Below are 10,877 nucleotides of genomic sequence, written 5' to 3' on the forward strand. Positions count from 1 at the left end.
AGTTATCGTTGTCGAAAAAAAACCGAAAAAAGTTTTTTTTTGGTATTACTTCGAAATTACTGGCTCGACCAATTTAAACTTAATAGTTCTTTATGGAATTTTGAAAACTGCGTCGAATGCCGCCAACCGCGTAAAAATCGGTTTATTCATTGAAAAGTTATTGCAGTTTGAAAATTCAAAAAATTGTGTTTTATTAAACTGCTATTAGAGTTTTGAGCTCGGAGAGCTCAAAATGATACAGCAATCATATTTTCGAGCTCGAAGAGCTCAAAAACGTAATGTGTAACTTTGAGCGCTTAAGTACAAAATGAGCGGGAAGTTGCAAGGATAGCCTTTAGAGTCAACCGTCATCCTAATTTTTTTTATCAACTGTTGTTTTATCAAAAAGTATAAAAATTACGATAAAATAGTGTCATTTATTGTTTTCTTGTGATTAATTAAATTTATCTCAGATGAATTTCATTTAAAGGGTTCAGCTATCAATCTATCTTGTATAAAATTAAATTCTTTACAAATGAGGTCCTTTGCAATTTTGGTGTCAGATCAATAGTTTACGAGAAAAAATCAAAAAACCACGACTTTTGAGAAAAAATCGAATATACAATTCTTTACTGGCGAGATAGCTCATAAATTGGAAATAAGCTGTCAGAGCTTATACAATACAACTTCCGCCCATGGTCAAATGAATATCATGAAATGTCGCTATGCTATAGATAATTTAAGCAAAAAAAATGATTTTAACGGGTTAATTGAATGAGAAAACTTCAAATTCATCCAGCGAGTACTTAAAATTGAAATTAAGAACTATCCTTTGGTGAGAATTTTTTTTTCTATGTAAAGAACAATATTTCGTCAATGGAGTGAGAAAAAAAATAGTCGTCTCAAATGAAGCACCCTAATATATATATATATATATATATATATATATATATATATATATATATATATATATATATATATATATATATATATATATATATATATATATATATACAGAGTGTCCCAGAGGTAACGGACGCCATTGTAGCATCTGATAAACAAAATAATTCTGAGACGAAAAGTCCTTAGCCTTTTTTTAATCAGACGCATAGATAATTAATTATTAATTAAAATAACGTCATTTTATGCGTTAGAGAGCGAGCACTAGTGTCAAGTCAAGTGCGTTCCAACGAAGATGTTTGCACGTGTGAATGTGTAAGTAAATATGTGTGACTACGTTAGCTATAGAAACTAGTTAGTCATACAGTTAGTTGTGTCTTTGTTTGGCACTAATTTTACTGGACACTGGCGCTCTCTCTCTCTCTAACAAATAAAGAGACGTTATTTTTAATTAATAATTAATTATCTATGCGGTTAATTGAAAAATGGCTAAGGACTTTTCGTTTCAGAATTATTTTATTCATCAGATGCTACAATGGCGTCCGTGACTTTTGGGACACCCTGTATAATATTTCTTATATTTGTGAAGTATATAAAATATGTAAAAAATTCGTGTAGGTTTTCAAATGATAGATCTCGATAAGTGTAACTCTAGGATGAGCTTGTATCGCTAAACATATTATCAGTAGACAAAATATAAAGTCATTCTTCAATTCTTGACATTTTTTGAGACATAAGCTCATCCTGATGTTACGCTCATCGAGACCATTTATTTGAGTACGCACACGAATTTTTTTTTTATATATTTTTTATATTTTACAAATATAAGATGTCGTTTTGCGTATCATTTGAATAAAATATATGGAGAAATTTGTGTGGGTATTCAAATGCAAGGTCTCGATAAGTGTAACTCCAGGATGAGCTTAGATCGTTAAAAATATCATTCGTATAGCACTATCATTTGATAGTACTATTCGATTCGAACACTATTCGAACACCCCTATAAAATATAGCCCACATGACTATCTATCGATAGTTACTTAAACTAATTCATAGTTCGATTAACTACAAACAAAAAATTCAGAAAACATAATTTTTAGTAGATTTCATAGAAATCTAACTATTGCATTGGTCCTCATGACGGAACTTTTGAAAAATTTTGCTATATTTCGACTCAGCTCGTCAAGCGAATTCAGAAAATGCATATGGTTCAAAAGTTTATATATGTATGTATTTATATATATATATATATATATATATATATATATGTATATATATATATATATATATATATATATATATTTATATATATGGGATATAACGCGGCTTGTCAGGACGATAGCGTCGCCAATTTACAACGGATCTCTACCAAACTCAACATACTTATTTTACAAATAAATACCAAAGTCAAGTTCGAAGATGAGCTTAATCGGTCAAGTAATTTAGAAATACGAGGATTTCAAAATTTTGAAAATCATAAAAATTCATATTTCTTCACTTTCTTACTCGAATAACTTTTGAATGGGATATTTTATTGAAACTCTATAAAATGCATCTGAAAGCTCTTTAAATAAGCTTCAATTTGAGTACAATATCATTGAGTACAATATAATATGTATAGCCTTAAAATTATGTTCTTTCCCGCTATGCCAATTATGAAATTTGCTATTGCACTGGTTTTAAAATTTTTCAGTTGATATATATTTTTGTCGATTGCATAGAAGTTAAAAACCCTAGTTTTTTATACAATCCTCGTTATATTTTTTCTCTATTCATGATGAAATCTACTTCCATTTCGGCTGCCGAATGGTCTTTTTTTATATTTGTGACGTTATAATTCAGCTAACTATGCACTTTTCTCTCAGTGTAAGCAGTAGCACTTTGTGACATTCATAAAAGCTATTCTTAGATACTTCTATAAAGTTCTACAATGAAACATTTTTAATTCGTTGAGTCTTTTACACTTACAACTAAATTAATATTTTTGTAAAAATGAATCCTTTCTTGGATAATTTTGAATCAATTTGTCGTATTTGAATAGAAACGCATACGTTTAACGTTACAATTTTACTGATATAATTAATTTTTGTAAATTACCTTATCACGATTTCTTCAGATCTGAAATATACTTACGAAAATAATAAAAATACGCTAAAAAGAAATTTGTTGAAGTCGATTGATATCTAGACGATTCGTTGATTGCGCAATCAAGATGGGATCGAGAATGGCATCTTTCTCGCTCATGTTTTTCCTTTTCTATATACTTTCTTTATATATATATATATATATATATATATATATATATATATATATATATATATGTATATATATATATATATGGTGATCTTTCTTATGGTTCCCATCGACTCAAACTACCAACAAGTATTTCAATATATTCTCCAATATATTTCCAAGTGAAGACTGAACTTAACGTGTGTGACGTTATATTGGATTCTCGCCACACCTTTCTCGTACTCCATCCTTACACTCTTATAAATTGTATTTCTATATCAGATATTTCTAGTTTTATATTTTGTTTTATATTGTTGATTTTTCATTAAACGATCAAAAAATTTTCATGCTAATGAATATACATGAAACGTATTCTATGCTCTATCTACCATTTTTTAATTGGGAAAGAAAAAATTAGAAAAACGGTTGACCCTAAAGGCCATCCCTGCAACTTCCCGCTAATTCCATCCTTAAGCGCTCAAAACTGCATTTACTGCGTTTTTGAGCTCTTTGAGCTCAAAAACATAGCTTTTGTGTCATGTTGAGCTCTCCGAGCTCAAAAATCTGATAGAAGTTTAATAAAACACTATTTTTTTAATTTTCAAACCGCAATAACTTTTGAATAAATGAACCGATTTTTACGCAGTTGGCGACATTCAACACAGTTTTTTAAGCCCCATAAAAAATCTTTAAGTTTCAATTGATCGAATCAGAAATTTCAAAGTAATTCCGAAAAAACAATTTTTTTGGTATTCTTTCGACAACGATAACTCACGAACGAATCAATCGATTCCGACCGGACTAGCAGCAATCGACGTGGTTTTCTGATTTCAAGAGCTGATTAGTTTTTGGAATTGATCCGCAAAGCCGTTTAAAAGTTATTCCAAGAAAACAACATTTAAAAAAAATTTTTTTGCAGTTTTTTTTAGATTTATCACAATCTACGGGTTCGAATCAGTTTAAATTGTATTCAAAATCTAAGTTTGGTCAAGCCCTTTAGAATAGCATAGACCGCGATGAAATCGGTCAAGCTGTTCAAAAGTTAGAAGAGAGTTACATACATACTAGGGTGTCCGTTATTTACCAAGTTGATTTTTTTTTCACTGACGCCCCCTGGATTTTTAGTTCTTGGCCTAAAAAATAATATCCTATATAAAGAAGCTCTTAATTACCAAATTAAACTTTGCCCCAATCGAGTTACATTTCCCATTTAAATAACATGGAAATTTGCAACTTTTTGTTATTAATTCTTTTCCTCTGAAAAAAATGTCATTACGATTATTATCGATGTTTATTTTGATAGGAAATTGAATGCTTTACAAAAAAGTTCTCTCACAATTTTTCGATAAAATCATTTGTTTAAGAGTTATTCGTGGTTTAAGTTGTGTTTATAGTTATTATCATAGTTTTTCAGTCTTGTTATAAAGTTTATGTTTTATAATCATCTATTTCATCTATAAATATTTCAAAATTTTTATTAAAAATATTAATAAATACTGAAACGTTAACAATACGATGTATTGAATACAATTTTAATAATATTGCCGCTTAAGCCATTTTACAAATAATTATTTGTATTTTTTTTTGTCTCTATTCACGTTTATTTGTTAAGCAATTTTTAGTCGCATTATTAGAGTGCTGATCAGATCAATTTTTACAAGCAAGGGGCATTTCACCATGCACGTTGGATGTCAAAAGCGATTCATTTTCAAATTAGATCTTGAAGCGCAACAAAATCTTTTGGATATTTGTTCATTCATAGTATTTGTTTATGTGTAATTTTGGTTTGTGACACCTCTTGCAGCATCAGCTTCATATCAAGATTTAAATTATATAAAGAATGTGTATCAATACAAGACTACTAATAAGAAAATTTCTGAGGTATTGCACAAATTCAAAAACCATCTGTGATATTTAACTGGTGAAAAAGCTGCTTTGGCTTTTATTGATCCAAATATATCACTTCACGTAAAATGACCAATGGTTAAAGCCATTAAAATGTGATAAAAATTTCGATTTTCATTTTCCCTAAACGCTATAAAGTTAATTCAGATAATGAAATTATCAATTTACAAAAAAATAAGTCCCCGATTTTTGAAAATTTTCTATTTTCTTAGCGGGAAGTTACAAAAAACATTGATTTTTTTGTTAAATAAATTGATTTTTATCAATTCAAATTCGATTAAATATTTTGTTCGATTCAACATAAATAAAAATTTCTCAGAGGTTAACTTCGAGACATGGACCACCAATAATGATTGTTTGGAAGGATTATACATCATTAACCTTCCGTTACTCGCGTTTTCTCTAGTGTCTCACTCGTACTCACACCAACTCTATTAGGTTAAGTAGTGTTGGACGGCGAATCCCCGTATAGCACGAGTAACGAAGGGTTAATAATCTACAAGTTCCCATGTAGAAACTGCCAGAGTTGAATGACGGGCCTTGCCTGGCCCAGTACTGGGCAACCAAGCTTGGTGCACGATTTCATCGCGGTTGGTGCCATTCGAAAGGGCTTGACCAAACTTAGATTTTGAAAACTATTTGGACCGATTCAAATGGTAGCCTAATATATCTTGGACGTGTAGCTTGTGGATGGACGGTGTGGCTTAATGTATATAGAATAAGCGAAAGGAAATTTACCGTAACTCCTATTCTTTCCCGCTTCACAGCATTATTTATATTTGTAAAAATGTGGAACGCTTCACGATTTTGCGTGTCATCCTTGCGCAGGGGCCATGCTGCCATTTTTACAAATATAAATAATGCTGTGAAGCGGGAAAGAATAGGAGTTACGGTAGTTATTATGTGAAGCGTTCCACATTCACGTAACAGGATATTGGTGGGAAAGGATTGAGAAAGGAATGTGGAGAGGATCATCTTAATGTTAGTTTATAGTTTATGCGAGAAAAAATTATTAGATAGCTCGAACTGGGATTCGAACCCAGAACCTTCCGAAGACATGTCGGCTACTCTACCATTATTATATATAAATATTGACAGTTAATAATTAATAAATTAGATAAAAAATTTTGTTCAGTACGAATCGATCATGTATACGATTTGCATTACTTGTAGTTATAATAAACTCTGTTCTCCAAGTAAGTCTCTCAGGTAAACGGGTAGTGAATTAGTCTTTCTAGCGGTAGGTCCACGATTCGATTCCCACTCGCGCCGATATTTTTCCTATGGAAATAATTATATATAATTATACCTAATTATACATAATTATATAGGGCCATTTTTCATTTATAATTATGTAATACAATGATATATAATTTTTTTTTACCCGGGCGGGTACATAGTCTGATATACTTATATCAAGGCATATATAGTCTGATATGGCCAATTTCCATATCAGGGCTGATATGGACGGGTTATATCAGGCCTGATATAGTCTGATCAGAAAATTTTTTCACAGGCAGCCAATGCTTACCTCAAAATTTCAAATAGTTTTAAAAAGTTTTTTATTTAGTTTGTTTAACTTATGATTTATGTGATTGTTTTGTACGGAATAAATAAACTTTTATCAAAAAAAAAAAGCTAGGCATCCCAGTCTTGGCTAACGCTCGAGTAATCATTGAGTCGGCCAAAGCTAGATTGCCCAGTCCTGGCCCAAGTTAGGGTGACTCTAGGCTTGGCCAAGGCTTGGTTATCCAGTCTTGGCCCATGTTAGGGTTACCATCCAACGGCCGAGGTTAGGTTACACAATCTTAACCCAAGTTAGGGCTACCATTTATTGGCCAAGGCTAGGTCATTCAGTCTTGGCCCATGTTAGAGTTATCATCCAACGGCCGAGGTTAGGTTACACAAACTTGGCCCAAGTTAGGGTGACTCTAGGCTTGGCCAAGGCTAGGTTATCCAGTCTTGGCCCATGTTAGGGTTACCATCCAACGGCCGAAGTTAGGTTACACAAACTTGGCCCAAGTTAGGGTGACTCTAAGCTTGGCCAAGGCTAGGTTATTGTCTTGGCCCAAGCCTGGGTAATCATTGGAATGGCCAAGGCTGATTGCACAATTACGGCCCGGGCATGGGACAGTATAGGTTTGCCAAGATGGGCTTCCCAATAATGTCCCAGGCATGGCCCCGTCGTTCAACTCTGGGGCTTTCTGTATGGGTGGCTTCCTGAGACCTCAAAATGTGGACATCCGATGAAAACTTGGCTTTTAAAAATCAGACCGAAATCAATAACTTCCCATTATTAGAAAATTTTCAATTTTCTTAGCGGGAAGTTGAAAATATATATTTATGTATATTTTATTCGGAATGATACAAAATACGTGTGTAGGTTCAGAAACATTTGAATAAATATCGTGAATACAGTTGCCAGTTCTCACGCAAACATACGTTGATGTCCTTACTTTTTCTTTGTTGGTAACTTTTTTTAAAAAACTAAAATGTTGACTAGCTAACTTCAGGGTGTCAGTTTTTCGTGACGGTGTGCACGCGCATCTTAAAAATTTACTCTCATAATTTTTTCCCAACGCGCCAAAAGAAGTATAACTTCAAAAACAGTTCATTTTCATCAAAATACAATATTAAATAACATAAATTATATAAATAATACTAGCTGACCCGGAAATTGAATGCGCTTAAATTGAATTGCCACATCTGTGGGTATAATAGGTATTCGTGGTATCAATATATTTTCCCCTCCAAACTCGCCATTCAAAATGGTGCCTTCGATAACGTTTTTCATTAATTTTTTAATAACTAATCGCGTACCGTTGCATAGCCGTGGCGGGTTCAAATTACGAAGCAAAATAATTGGAGATCCAACCTTCAATTGTAAGTTATGTGGTGGCATGCCTGGCAAATCTAGTGAGTTCAAAAACTCTGTTGGAAAATTTACAGCTTCAGTGTCATCGCAAATTGTATCAATAGATTTATATGATACCAAGTCCTCTGGCAATAACTGTTGTATCTTTAGATTTAAAATGTCAACGTCCACATTTTTTGCAGCTAACATTGCTCTTTCTGCAAGCTACTCGAGATTTATATAATTCGTGTGTACATCGGGAAATGTTTGTGCAGAAATAATTCGCTAATTTTATGTATCCAGTTTCAGCTATAGTGACTTTTCCATCGCCTATATCTAAGAGTTGTTTTGAGAATGTTTCAGCAGATGGATCTTAAAGCATTTGAACGCACATATTTACTTTCAGCTGTACTATTTCAACATTACGCGTTAATGTCGATGATTTTAAGCAGACGTTGATTTCATCAGCGTATGTTGAACGTGAAATGACGGAACGTGTTTATCTGAAGTCACCTGAAAGGACTAACAGAGTGCCACCAAATAGTTTGTCGTTGTTTTTGATATCTTTCAATAACCTGTTCAACGCCTCAAGCGAATGTTTGTGTGCCATGGTACATTCATCCCAGATGATAATTTTACACTGTTTCAGCACTGTGGCTATGGATGATTGTTTTTTTATGTTGCACACTGCGTGAGGGTTATTTTGAATATTTAGTGGTAGCTTAAATACTGAATAAGTACTTACTTGTTACACCGTGTATGATGTTGATGCTATATATCATGTCATTGAATATTTGTGATTATCCCACAATATCTCAGCTCGGGCTGGAAAACATGTAGTCAACACTATAGCGAATAGTAGACAAATTTGTATTGCTGTACAGTTCAATGATGCTTCAGCAAGCATACATTCCCACTGATTGTCATTTTCTAGCAAGCCGAGTGCAAGGCATGCATCTTTATACGTTGGATATTGTTGCCCATTCACTTTACGTATATCTTGAAATGATAATGGGCCAGTAACATTAACCAACAATAGTCGAAGATAAAAGCACTCAGTCTGTCTTGGATTCACTGTAAATACTCGCCCCAAGGCGTTTGATTTGAATAAATTGGGGCATGCATCAACTGGTGAGCCTTGCCTGCGGGGTATCCATTGTTTTGTTTGAGCCCATGTGAAATAGCGTGGTACTTGTGAATAGAGTAAAGTACGTGCAAAGGCACCAAAATCATCCGCACGATTACACAATTCAAAAAATTCAGTGAGTGTAGTTTTTGATGGATTTATAGCACGATCAATCGCTGTCTCGTTCGTGAAATATACACGCTGACCATTTTCAAGATGAACGGCTAACTGAACAACTGCTGGATCCCGTTCATGAATTGGAAAACCAAAGATACGCCAAACAGCTTCATTGGAGCTGATGTACCGACCTATTTGGTAGAGCGTTATTTAATCGTTTTTATTTACTGGAGGAACATTCACATTGGTATTTTCCACTCTAAACACCACCATGTAACTGCCTTTATGGACACACTTGCAAATGTATTTGATGCTCTTCACAGAACTGCAGAACTCAACATTAATATGAGCATTGTATGTTTTGCTCAGCAGGGGCGAATATGGCACGACCCAACGATTGTCAATATCAATGTCTGTGTTGCTGAAGTTTTTAATAAATGATTGTTTTGATGAACGATTAAAAGTACTGCATGGGCCATGAATCATGTTTGCTGTAACAACATCAAACAGCAATTGATCAGTAGACGGATCGGGAATTTCTGTAGAAATTATATTATCTATTTCTTCAGGACGGATCTTGTCGATTAACCAAACCAAAATGTGGGCATGAGGTAATCCTCGCTTTTGCCACTCAACCGAATACAGCCAGCAACGTGTGGGACCGAATACATGTGATTTAGTAATAAAATTTTTTAATGACTTCAGCTTTTGTCTAAACACACATGCTGTAATGTCATGACGATGTATTGCATTTTGGCCGGGCAACAGCAAAGATGTAATCTCTGGCCATTTTGGATTACATGTGAACGTGATAAATAAACACGGCCGCCCATATTCGCGCACGAAAGTCAGAGCATCCTGTATATACTCTTGCATATGACGTGGACTAGAATGACAGAGTTACCAATTTCGGCGGCGTCGGCGTTGTTGACAATAGCGTCTCGCAAGTGAATGTACTCTTTCACTCGTAGCTTGAGTTAATTATATCGTAAGTATCGTAGTCGTTCGCCTCCTATCTTCGCGTACATGTCGACCATGAATTGTTGTTAAAGCTCTCGAAATCGTAGAATGACGTTATCCAGCCCGCGTCTAATCATCAATCTATACGCATAATAATCCTTCGAGCTAACGTTCTTGTTTGTTTCGGCTCCTGTAATAATATATTCATAAATATTAATTTAAGTTAATTGCGTTTAATAATTTAATTGTTTTGTTAAAAGTGTAATAATTAAATTCATAATAAATGAAGTACCTGATGCGGAATCTCGTTGTTCAATATTTATGCTATATCCATCTTGTCCCTTCCAGAAGATTAGCAGATATTGGAGAGCGTCATATGAACGGTGTGTATCAGCAATGAACCGAAGATTATTATTTCTCCTATGAATCACAATTTCTCGTGCACCTGTACGATCACCAACCATGATTCCAGCAACGTTGTCAGCAACAGGTGCATTGAATCTACGAATGTGTTCTCCAGCTGGTGTTTTATCAGGATTAATAACAATAGCGCGATTATCGCTTTCTAATTTGTGCATGTGGGATTTGAATATTTTCAACAATTCATTATGCTCATTCAATAGAGCATCTAGCTCATTGACGATGCGTTTAGCAAAGAATGAATCAAGGTTATTGTAGCCATAACGTGCATCCACCCGATTGGCTAGTGCGCTTTCGGAGTTCTCGCCGCCCATAAAGTAGATTTGTAAAAATTTATGAGGTTAATTTGGCATTAGTAGCAATGAGCCTATTTTATGATAAACT

At 33.9% G+C, this 10,877-nt stretch overlaps 1 pseudogene; it reads right to left on the bottom strand.

Annotated features, from left to right (window-relative positions):
• Positions 1 to 5,799: 5,799 nt before the first annotated feature.
• LOC123266406 lies at positions 5,800 to 5,888 on the bottom strand (annotated as a pseudogene).
• Positions 5,889 to 10,877: the final 4,989 nt, after the last annotated feature.

The sequence above is a fragment of the Cotesia glomerata genome, linkage group LG5 (assembly GCF_020080835.1).
Source record: "Cotesia glomerata isolate CgM1 linkage group LG5, MPM_Cglom_v2.3, whole genome shotgun sequence".
NCBI classification, from domain to species: Eukaryota; Metazoa; Arthropoda; class Insecta; order Hymenoptera; family Braconidae; genus Cotesia; species Cotesia glomerata.